Source organism: Canis aureus, chromosome 26 (assembly GCF_053574225.1).
Source record: "Canis aureus isolate CA01 chromosome 26, VMU_Caureus_v.1.0, whole genome shotgun sequence".
In the NCBI taxonomy this organism is placed as follows: Eukaryota; Metazoa; Chordata; class Mammalia; order Carnivora; family Canidae; genus Canis; species Canis aureus.
The window spans coordinates 32,592,219-32,604,486 of record NC_135636.1 but is presented as its reverse complement, the minus strand read 5'-3'; the positions used below and the strand labels follow the sequence as shown (position 1 = coordinate 32,604,486).

Here is a 12,268-nt window from a genome sequence, read left to right as displayed (position 1 = left end):
GAAAAAGCAAGTTCTCCCGGGGTCTCAGGCAATATTCTGTTAACACCCTACTCCAAAATTTACTAGCTTAAAGCAAGAGGAGTTTAATTCACTCCTGATCCTGTGGGTCCAGGATTTGCTCGGGGTTCAGCTGGATGATTCTTCTGCATACGTGGCATCACGTAACATTCTCATGTGGCTGGCAAATGATACAGACTTCGGGGGGCGGGGGGCTTTCCATGTGGCTGCTCGGGCTTCCTTGTGCTGCGTTGGTTGGGTTCCAGGAAGGAGCATTCCAAGTGGCAAAGGCAGAAGCTACTGATCTATTAGGACCCCGTCACAGAGCCACAGTGTCACTACTGTCACTTTTCACTGGTCCCACAAAGCCACTGAGCCAGCCCTGATTTAGGAAGAGGGAACCAGGCTGCCCATCTCCATGGGGGGAGCAGGGAAGAACTTGCAGCCATCTTTGGCTCACCAAATCTGGCAGTTTAGGGTCATGGCACCCAGTCGGTGCTTAGTAATTATTTCTTAATGAATGACTCCATCAATTCCATTGTCAGGACTGGCTGGGGCTCCTCCAGTTACCGTCCTGTCACTCAGCCCCCAGGCCCACCCAGCATTCCCTCCTACAAGCCCTGACCCAGCCCTTCATGGCAGGGGTAGATGATTGGTGAATTCCTACCCCTATCTGGCATCCAGGAGGCGAGAAGTCTGCGTGGGGATAGGTGGAGCCTTCCTGCAAAGAGGGCAGCCAGTCTGGGCTGCCCCAGGGCCCATTTCCATCTCACTGATGTGGGGTTGGAGAAAAATGCTGATTTTTTTTTTTTTTTTTTTTGAGCACTGGAGACAGAGAGCAATCTGGGTTGCTATGCAACCAGCGCCTGTGCCCAGCTGATAACACCAGAGGAATTAACTGTCCTTGTCCTACTCAGTCAGGCTCCGGAGGAGGGGGCTGAGGCTGCTTCCCAGTGCCTGAGCCTCAGCCCCACCAGCTGAATCTCTGGCCCAATTACAGATGGAGGAGTCCAGAGCCAGGTCCCAGCCCCACTCCAGCTTCACAGAACAACCAAGGGATGTCCCTTGCCTGGAGCCAACAGGGGTGCTTGTGGAGTGTGAGGAGGGGGCTGCCTGGGGTATCTTGGATGCAGGGCAGTTCTGTCTTCTTTGATCTGCTAATGAGCTGTGAATTAAAGACAAATCTGAAATGGTGGGAGGCTTTCAGGAGGCTGGTACAGAGTGAGGATAAGATGGGCAGAATGAGGACAACGCAAATACAACACTGACCAGAGCGGGGCCAGTGCCCCCAGCCACAAGCCCCCCCAAGGCCCTGGGGAGAAGCAAGCCAGGTAGGGGTGGGAAGTCCTGGTGGGCAGGGGAGCTGTGTGCAGAGGTGGGGGGACCTTGGCACCCTGGAAACGCCAGGGCTCATTTATCCAGAGTCTGAAGACCTAAGGCAGCCTGTCTGGGGCCTGAGGGGATGCATGAAGGAAATCCAGGGAGACTATTTAACGTGCTTGTTCCCTCCTAGTTGGTCTCTTTAAGGCAAGGAATGCGTACCCTATGCGTTTCTGAGTCGGGCCTGCGTTCCAGGCCAGCCACTTACAGCTGTGTGACCTTGGGCTTGTCACTTCACCTTCCCGAACACCACTCTTCCCCACCACAGAAAGAAGAATATCTACGGCCTTGTCATCAGCATGAGAGCGATCACATATTTGGCTGAACCATGGGAAACTACTGTGTCGGTGAGTGAAAACTGGTTGAGTATCAACTCTCCCATTTGGTTCAACCTTACCTGTCAGGCACCGAGCAGCGTCCTGCACACAGGAAGCACTCAGTAAATAGAGGCAGCTTTATTTTTTTTTAAGTGATTTCTCCACCCAATGTGGGGCTCGAACTCACAACCCCGAGATCAAGAGTTGCTGGCTCTACTGACTGAGCCAGGCAAACGCCTGAGAAGCAGCTACTGACGTCTTTGTTGTCCTGGGTGGTCATCCAGGGTGCTGTTCAGGGAACGAATGAATGAGTGAATGAAGAGAACCAGCATCAGAATTAGCAGAGCACTGGTGGCTGGTCCCTGCAAACCACTGACATGATGGGGACTCCCTCCTTGAGCCTAGGAGCCAAGTTCACTGGCTCAGCTTGTCTGCTCTTCCTCTCCTCATTCCCCTTCTCCGGGTGTACTCCCTGTGTTCCTTTCTTTCTTCTTTCTTTCTTTCTTTCTTTCTTTCTTTCTTTCTTTCTTTCTTTTTTTTTTTTTTTTAAGATTGTATGTATTTATTTGAGAGAGAGAGAGAGAGAGAGGGCACTGAGTGGGGTGAGGAGCTGAGGGAGAAGAGGCAGGCTCCCTCACTGAGCTGGGAGCCCCAAGTGGGGCTCGATCCCAAGACTCCATGATCATGACCTGAACCAAAGGCAGATGCTTATCTGTCTGAGCCACCCAGGGCCCCCCTGTGGTTTATTTCTCTCTCTTGCCCCATTTACAGAGCTGGAGCCGATGTCTTGTTTTCAGGTTACCATGGTTACCATTTACTTGCGCACTTATTCTGTGCCGGGCTCCACTCTATGCACTTTGCAGGCACTAACTCATTTCCTCCTAACAGCAACCTCACTAGAACTTTATTTTTAACCCTTCGAGTTAGGGTTTATGGAGGTATAATTTAAACACAATAAAATGCGCCTGTTTTCACAGTTGAACAAGTTTTGTTAAATGTATACACCTGTGCAACCACTGCCACCATCATGATGCAGCATTTTCATCACCCTGAAAGTCCCCTCACGCCCCTTTGCAGCCAGTCCCCCCACTGGCCTCCCGCAGTCCGGGTACCACAGACCGGCTTTCTATCACTATAGATTCATTCTGACTTTTCCAGCATTTATGCGAATCATTGGAATCATAGAGTGAACATCTTACATCCGGCTTCTCTTGTCTATCATTCATTTTTCTCCCTTTTAATTGCTGAGTAGTTGTTATGACTGAATTGTGAATATCCCCCCACCAAAAAAAAAAAAAAGTCACAGTTTGAAGCCCTCATCCCCCAGTGTGACTGTATTTGGGGAGAGGACCTTTAAGGAGGTAATTAAGGTTACATGAGGTCCTAAGGTCTTCAGTCCTCAGGAGAAGAGGAGGAGCCCCCCGGAGACATTGCACGCACAGAGGAAAGTTCCTGTGAGGACAGAGTGGGGAGCGGCTGTCCTCACTCTGGGGCAAGGAGAGAGGCCTTCGGGGAAAGGAGAGAGGCCTTCGGGGAAAGTGAGCCCGATGACATCTTGATCTGGCACTTGCAGCCTCCGGGGCTGTGAGAAGTGTGTCTCTGTTGTTCAAACCCCATCTGCGGTGTGGTTGCAGCCGCCGAGCTGACAATACAGTGGCATCCCATCAAGCGGGCACAGTGCATCCCCCCAGCGGTGGTGGTGGTCTCATGGACCAGGAAGCAGACCTGGAGGCACCCAGCACCTCACCTGAGGCCCCACCCATCAGCCAAGAAGCAAAGCCACCTCTGGGGGACTGTGGAGTCTGTGCTCACAGGGGTGGGGCAGAACGTGGCACAGAACAGGTGCTTGCAGGCAAGCCACCTGGTGTCCTGGGCCACTGGTGCCCTGGGGCAAGGCTGCTCCAGCTGGAGGCCAGAGGCTGGCGGGGAGTGGAGGGGAGGTGCCCTGAGAGGGTCCCGCAAGCCCCTTGCCTCTGCCCTCAGACACTGGGGGGTACCGACCTTCCAGGAGCCCACGTGGAGGAGCGGTCAGTGCCTGGCAGGCTGAGGGGGCCTGGGGACAGGAGAGGAGATCCAAGGATGGGGGCTGTCCAGGGAAAGGCCCTGGCGAGGACTCAGCAGAGCAAACATGACACTGGCGCTCCCCTGCTGTGCCTCAGTCTGCTCCTCAGCAAAATGGGTGTGATAATTCTCCTTAGCTGACCTCTCTGAGGAGGAAGAGACAATGAATGAGGCGGGGAGGGGAGTGATCACCTCTTCTCCCAGATGAGAAACCAGAGGCCGAGGGAAGAGAAGGGACATCTGGCCAGGCCACCAAGAAGCATCCTTGCTGGGGGGCTGAGACAATGCCTCCAGGTCTAGGTTCTGGAAACAGCTTCTGGGTCTTTAATGCCACAGGACAGAGATGCCACGATCAAGGCCTGCTTTTCCTGCAGTCTGAGAGCTTCTGGAGGCCAGGGCCGTATCCAGTGTTGCTCATCCTCAATCCTCAGCATCCAGCAGAGCTCTTGACACACTGAGGAATGAATGAATAAGTGACTGAAGAGAGCCATGGTTTTCAGAAGTAGGCTGGCAGGGGAGCAGGGTGCCAGAAGTCATGGGTGCCCCTTCTTGGAACATCCGTTAAATCCAGCATATGGGGGAAGTAACCAGGTGACAGGTTAACACTTTTTTTTTAAATTGTGGCTGTTTCTGGGGGATCTCTGGGTGGCTCAGCGGTTTGGCACCTGCCTTTGGCCCAGGGCGTGATCCTGGAGACTCAGGATCGAGTCCTGCATCGGGCTCCCTGCATGGAGGCTGCTTCTCCCTCTGCCTGTGTCTCTGCCCCTCTCTGTCTCTCTATCATGAATAAATAAGTGGTTTTTAAAAATGACAAACTTTATGTTACGCACACATTTTTAATAATAGTAACGCGTGCACACCACCACAATGCTACAATCACTCTCGCAAGGGGTCGGGGCCACCCTTCCATCTCAGGGGCATGGTCACGGCCGTCTTCCACGCGTGTCCAGTCCCATCAGGAGCTGCAGGCACCAGGGTCCAACCGGGATGCCAGTTGGATGGAGAAGGCACAGGAAGAGACAGGGTGGTTTAAGGGGACATGTCCGGTTAGGTGATTTTTTCAGTAACCCACATCTGCCCGTCTTGTATTTATTTCCCTCACCACATTCCTCCTGTGTGTGCCAAGTGCAGGTTACCAGGCAGGCTGCGGGGAGGGGTGCTGAGGAAGCCAAGCCTGTGTCTGGTCTCCGGAGCATGCAGGTCAAGAGGAAAGGCACGACAGCCCGGGCTGTAAGAGGGGCCGCCACCTGCTCCTTGGGGTTTTAAGGGAGGAAGCTTGAACAGCTCTGTGCCCAGGGCCTGGCCCAGAGCAGGAGCCAGTCATGGTTCTTCGGTTTTTTTTCTACTTTACACTCTGACGGGAGATAAAGAAGGCCCAAGTCAGTTGGCTACGGGGTACAGGGTTCTGTGAAAGGACAAGCCGAGAGGGTTATTTTCTTATTTGAAATAGAGGCAAAATATGCTGGCGAAAATATAGGAGAATATCCACCCAATATAAGGAGGAAAATCTTACTGAGGGGGCAAAGTGGCGTCTTGCTAATCATGATTTCTCTGCTGTCTCCCACCCCCATCCCAATCAAGAGCCTAGTCTCACATCAATCACTGCCCCCCTCTACACTTAGTGGCCCCTCCCCATGACTCACTTGCTTTAGATCCAATTGTTTTCTGGGCCTCCTCAGTCCGGAGCTCTTGATGGATTTGGTAATTGGAGTAATTACGGTAATTTTACCTTAAAGACAGGCAGCTGCAGATTCCCTATTGGGAGCCCCCTCCCTGGGCCTCCTGCCAGCCAGTATTCAGGGAGGAGGACAAGTGGCTCCCATTTCCCTTCCCCCAGAATGCAAAGTGTCTGGGGTGGGATGAGGGCTTTCAATAGAACGCATGTCCCACCCTCTCATCAGTGCCTCCCCAGCCCCCCAGGGGGGTAGAAGACAGTGGGATGGGTTTGCCAGGAATCATTTCTTTCCACCACCCCAACACTGATGCCAGGACTTACAAAGCACAGCAGTGACATTCACTCATTCCCCATCCAGGCCTGAAAACCAAGACAGGGGACCTCTCCTCAACCCGTCGGAGGATGAAGTCTCTTACGGATCCCTTAAAGCCCCAACTGCACGTATCCTGTGCTCTCCATATGTGAGAGGCAGGGAGGGGTACTAGACCTTTGGACAAGGTGAGGAGTCATCTGCCCACAGCCGGTCCCAGCAGCACCCTCGCACCCTTAGCCCCTCCCCGCCCAAGCCTGGGCTCCCTGCCCCCCCAGTGGCAGCCTGAGGAATTTCCACTGCAGAGACCAACGTGTGGGCCGTCGGAGCTCTTCTGGTTTCAGGATTAGGCTTCCCAGCAGAGGAACTTTAAGGAAGGCCTCCAAGAATGTACGAGACCCTGTCAGCGGCTAGAGCCCTGGGGGACCCCAGACAGACCCCCGAGTAGACCAGCAGGGCAGTCGCACACCAGAGCATTGGGGGGCCATACTCGGGGTTGCTGAGGGCAAGCTGGGAGTGGTCTCAGACTTCCTAGGCCGTGTGGTTCCATAGATATAAACCTTCTAGTCTTCCCAAACCTCTTAGGGTCCATTTCTAGTCCCCACCCCATCGGCCCACTGCCCACTTGTCTTCTTCCGACATCTTTCAAGCTCAGCTTAAAAATCACTCCTGAAACCCCTGGGGAACAGCAGCCCGGGTCATGTCCCTGCCCTGTGTGCCCGTCCCTGCCCTGTGTCCCCGTGGCTCCTTCTCCTTCATCTTACTCACCGCACCTTGTGATCATACCATATTTTGTGTGCCGAGTTATTTTAATGTCTTTCTTCCTCCCCTAGACCACACACTCTGAAAGGAAGGTCTGCATTGATCCAGTGGTCCATCCCCAGAGCCTGGCTTGGACAGAAGTTTTGGTTGATTGCATGTTGAAATTGTTAGCGGCCTGAAGTTGACGGGGGTGCATTCCCGGAAGAGAGAACAGCACAAGCAAGGCTCTGAGGCCAGGGAGGACGGCTAAGCTCAGAAAATGCTGGGGCCCCTGAGGGGAAGGGGAGGAGCAAGGAGATAGGTATGGAGGGAGTGGGGAGGGTTCGCTCTGCTGCTTGGGCATCAGAGCTGGGCACTGGTTGGGCCCACCAGAGAGGAGGGGCATTGATGAATGTGGAATGATCCCCCCTCCCAGGAAGGGGCCTCACTGGGTCACCTCACTGCCATTTTGCCCACCTGATCTGGCCACTGGACTAGATTGGGCTACCGAGGTCACTGGGTGTGGGGACTGCTTAGAGTCAGAAGGGCGCATGCCCGTGTGACATCAGAGCATCACTGAGTGGCCAGGGAGGCGCATCAGTGTCTCCTCTAGCACTGGGGGAAGTGAGGGCAGTAGTGGCCATAGAAGTCCAACTTCTCTTGCCTGTCACCTCCCTTAGGTGAGCAGCATCTCTGCAGCCCTCCCACCTCCCTCGGGGGGCCAATGAAAGGATAGGGCCTCCTGGGATTGGGGCCACCAAGGCCCCGCCCACCCCTGGTCAGCCAATCACTGACTCTGCTGTAGGTGGGTACAAGGGTGGGAGGTGTCCTGAGGACGGAGATGAAGAGGGCAGGATGGGAAAGCCCTGGGAGGAAGCTAATATCCATTAGCCCAGCTGCCCCAGACACCCTCTCCTCCCAGGCATATGCTGCTCCAGCAACGATGGCCTTGGCTGACCTCTTTCTGTTCCCTCCGTCCTCAGACCCCTTCTCCAGACTCTTCCAATGGCTGGCCCCTGTTCATTTAGGTGCCAGTTCAAGGGTCACCTCCTCAGAGAGGCCTTCTGTAGCAGGTGCTACACCCACATCTGCCCCACCCACATCCCCTTGGCGCCCACCGATCCTGTCCTCACTGATGGCTTCCTATCATAAGGAACCCTGGCCCAGGGTCATTCTATGACACAGAAGCTGGTCAGCCTTGAATCTGTGAAATGGACCAGATGTACCAGAGAGTTAACACCCCTGGAAGCAGCACTCAACCAACAGAGGTGGTCAGTGGATAACACTGTGTCTTCTTTACTCCTTCATTGATGCATGCCTCAAGTATATCTATATCGTTTCCCAGAAATCCCTGCAGCATCCAGCCCCAGCTGCCCACCATCGAAACCTGCTCTGGCTCCAGCCTTCCTATCTCGCATCTCCCTTTCAACAGGGTCTTCCTGGGACCACCTCCCAAATAAACTGCTTACCCTCCAATTTTTGGCTCAGGGTCTGCTTCTTGGGGCTTCCAAACTCAGGCCTTTCCCTGGCCATCCAAAACACAGACCTACCCACATTCCCTTTTCCTCTCTCTCCTTTCTAGAGGCTTGCTTTTCTTTTTAAATATTTTTTAAGAATTTATTTATTTATTTATTTATTTGCTTATTTATTTTAGAGCGAGAGAGAGAGAGAGCACGTGTGCATGCACAAGCAAGGGGAGGGGCAAAGGGAGAGGGAGAGAAACTCAAGCAGACCCTATGCTGAGGGCGGAGCCAGATGCAGGGCTCTATACCACCACCCTAAGATCATGACCTGAGCTGTAATTAAGAGTTGGATGTGCTCAACCAACTGAGCTGCCTGGGCGCCCCAATAATTTTGTTTCTATGTTAGTGTATGTCTCTGGATAGTGTGTGGGTTCCAAGAGAGTTGGGACCTTCCCTGTCTTGTTTATTACTCTGGCCCCAGCCTAGCCCAGTCCTGGGCACTGAATGTCATTGTGGAGTGGCTGCAGATTCCCTTGCATCATCCTTCCACCGCCTGTGGTGACATAGGAACAGAAGATTGAATCTACAAGAGTACAGAGAGGTTGGGCAAGTTACCCGCAGCCCCACATGGGTAGGTTGGAGCTCAGGTCTGCCATCCAGCTCCATCTGGCCACTAAACACTGCCTGTCCCAGAGAAGCACTCACTTGAATCCCAGGTGAGACACCTCCTCTGCTCAGGGGCATTTCTGCCTTTGCCCAGGGAAACACTCCTACTTGAAGACATCTCTCCAAATCCCATCCTCCTTCCTTCCAGAATCTGAAGGCAGGGTTTGTCTCAGTCTGCTCAGGCTGCATAACAAAACGCCACAAGCTGAAGGAGTTTAACAACAGATATGTATTTTCTCATAGCTCTGCAGGCTAGAAATCTAGGTCAACGTGCCAGAAAATTAGGTTTCTGGTGAGAACTGTCTTCCTGGTTTCTTGTCTTATTATTGCGTCTTTACATGGCCTTTCCTTTCCTCTGTGTGCCCAAAGACAGTTCTGGTGTCTCTTCTTCATATAAGGATGCAAGTAAAGGGATCAGGGTCCCCATCATATTAACTCATTTAACCCTATTTGTCTCCTTAAAAGCCCTATTTCCAAAAACAGTCAACTTGAGAGAGCTTCAACACATAAAGGCAGGGGCATAATTCAGTCCATAACAGGGCTCCTTAAAAGAAAGATGATCCCAACCCAAGTCAGCTCCAACTGCAAAGAGCTCAGAGAAGCGGGGCACCCAGTGTGAGCTGTGCTAAGCCAGCAGCAGGGCTGGTGCAGGATCATCAATCACCATGATACCAGAGGGTGGAGAAAGATGAGCCCTCAGATAGAGCCGAAGATGAATGGGGAAGCTGACATATGATTAAACTGGGATCCTCTGCTGGTGGCTGATGGCCCACACTGGGTGCAAAGTTAGCACAGCTGGGTCTGGGCTCATGGCACCCACCGAGGCACCTGCCCCTCTCCTACCCAGGACCGCACAGCTCTCTGTCATCCCAGCCCTCTTAATGAGAGAATGAGGCAGGCAGTGGGACCAGAGCAGGTGCTGGGAACCATGGGGGAGAGAATAACATTAGTTATCATTCAGGCTGCCTGGTTCTTATTATATTAATCGTGAGAGCAATGAATGAGCACTAGGTACTTCAAGTGCATTTTCTCATTTCACTCATTGGACCAGGGAGGTCAGAGTTAAGTTGGGTGGTGAGGCGACAGTTTCAGGAGGAAACAGAGGGGCAAAGAGGTATTCATTCATTCATTCATTCATTCATCCATCCAACAGATTTTTATTAGGCACCTACTATGTACCACATATACACAAAGGTGAGCAAAAATCCACGTGATCTCCGCCTTCAAGGAACTACATTGTATTGAGGGGGGCAGATGATTAAAAAAATGAATCAAATAAGATAACTTCAGGTAATGATAAATGCTTAGAAAATTAAGGTGATGAGAGAGAGCGTGTCAGAGGAGGCAATGTCATATGGGATGATTAGAGAAGTCCTCTTGAAGGAAGGACATCTGAACAGAGACCCGGATGTGGAAGGAGCTGGCCATGGGAGTGGCTGGACTATGAGTGTTCTAGGCAGAGAAAACAGCAAGGGCAAAAGCTCCAAAGCAGGAATGAGCTTGGTATGTCTCAGGAATCAAAAGGAGGTTTGTGTGGCTGGCTTTGTAAAGTGAGGTGTGGATTGGTTGTCAGTGAATGGTATGGGAGACATTAGGCCTCAGAGGCCAGGGCAAGTATTTGGGATACTATTTTAAGTGGTATGGGATCTCTCTGGAAGGTTTTTAGTAGGAGGGCTTTCAGAAGAATTGGGGTTTTGTTTTACAAGAACCACTCTGCCTGCTGTACAGAGATAGAAGGGTGAGAAGAAAGAATAGTTTGAAGGCAGTGAAGCCATTGACACTTTGTACCATCACCATCATCATCACCACTACCACTACGGCCATCATCACCACTAACATCACCACCACTAACATCACCATCACCATTATCACCACCACCACCATTACCATCGTCACCATCACAACCACCATCACCACCACCATCATTATCACCACCATCATCATCACCACCATCATTATCACCACTACCACCACCACCACCATCATTACCATCATCACCATCACCACCATCATCACCATCACCATCATCGTCACCATCATTATCACCACTACCACCATCACTATCATAATTATCATCATCACCACAATCAAAGGCATTGAGATGATTGTGGCTCAGACTAGGACAGTGGTAGGGGCGAAAGGTGCAGTGGTTAGATTGGGGTGTATTTTGATGGGAGGTTCCATAGGGCTTGTAGGTGGATTGTGGGGGTAGGGAGGAATTGGGAAACAGAAGCAGCAACTTTGGCGGAATGGTATTTCCCTGCTAGGTTAATCTACCCAATCCTCCTACTTCTATTCTTGTCTGTCCTCTCTCACTAGACCCTACCAGGTCCTGATACTGCTTCAGTCCATCACGGTATGGCTGAAAGAGCCCTGGATTTGGAATCGGGCATTTAAGCTTTTCATTCTGTGTGACTTCGAACCCATGGTTTAGCCTTGCTGAACTTCAGTTCCTTCATATGTAACATGGGACCATAGTGACACCTACCTCCCAGGACTGTGGGGCTAGTGTTGGGCTAAAGTCGTGCTTCCTCCAGTCTGGGCTCTTTGGTTGGAGCTGCTGGGGAACCAAGGCCACTCAAACACTCTTACTTTACTGCGAGCAGGTGGGGGTAAGTCAGAAGGATATCTTCAACATTGCTTCTCAGAATTCTCCAGTAGAGTCAAGCTCTGGTTGCCCACCATGGTAAGCTGCTTCATGATGCATCCCTTATGAGCTGCCTCCCCCTCACCTCCCCACCCCCTTGAGTTGCTTGGGATCACTATTTGCACCTGAATCATTGTCTCAGGGTCAGCTCTGGATGAACCCAAACGGAGGCACTGGATTATTGTGGAGGTTACACTTATAAAGCCCTGGGCATATGTTAAGCACTTAATAAAATTGTTGTTGAACAAATGAATGAATAAGGCTTCCCCTGCTCTGAGGAGACAGACCCGGGAAAGGGGAAGGAGGAAGGGAGAGACCTGGGACCCTTGAAGATGAGAGAGGGGAGGATCCCAGAGGCAACCCTGCAGCACACCCACCACCTTCAGCAGCTGGTCAGGACTCCATCCCTCTCCAGAGATCTCCTCCTGGCCCTCGGGGAAGCTGCAGGTGCAGAGGTGTGGCCAGAGCCCATTAGTGCTGGACTGGAGAGAAAAAACCTTGAATGAAGTATAAGCGACATTTCACGTGTGCCTTTCATCTTCAAGCGGAATTTAAATATGATATTTCAAAATGACAAGATTGCACAAAGCAGCATGTAAATCGTGAGAGCTGCGGAGAGAGGACTCCGTCTTTCCGGTTCTCCCTGGGCTGTTCACAGCCACAGCCCCAGCTCCTCCTCCCTGGGACCCAAACCCTCATCTTTCCAGGGAGCTCAGAGAAGGCAAGGGGGTTGACCCAGGCCACAGAGTTCTTCTGGCTTTGTCTCCAGTATTGTCCCATGATCTATTCTAGGGCCTCTTTCAAAGTAATTTTTCCTGGAGGGAAAAAAAAAAACTGCCTCTTGATAGAGCTGCTGTATTTTTTATTCTACTCAGGCTGGGAATTATGGACCAGACTCTGTAGAGATCCAAGTACCCAAGTGTTGTCGCCATACAGCTGGCATGGGGCAGGAGCCACCATCCGGAGAGCTGGGGAACACACCAGAGAGAGGGGGCTCTGTGGGTGTGGTCC

General features: G+C 52.1%; 1 long non-coding RNA gene across 2 annotated transcripts; it reads left to right on the top strand.

Annotated features, from left to right (window-relative positions):
• Positions 1-915: 915 nt before the first annotated feature.
• Positions 916-4,575, top strand: LOC144298338 (uncharacterized). Of its 2 annotated transcripts, none has more exons than XR_013365290.1 (3): positions 916-1,328; positions 1,646-1,724; positions 4,092-4,575. It is a non-coding gene; the product is annotated as an uncharacterized LOC144298338 (long non-coding RNA). The 2 variants fall into 2 exon arrangements; XR_013365291.1 differs by having other exon boundaries at positions 1,511-1,724.
• Positions 4,576-12,268: the final 7,693 nt, after the last annotated feature.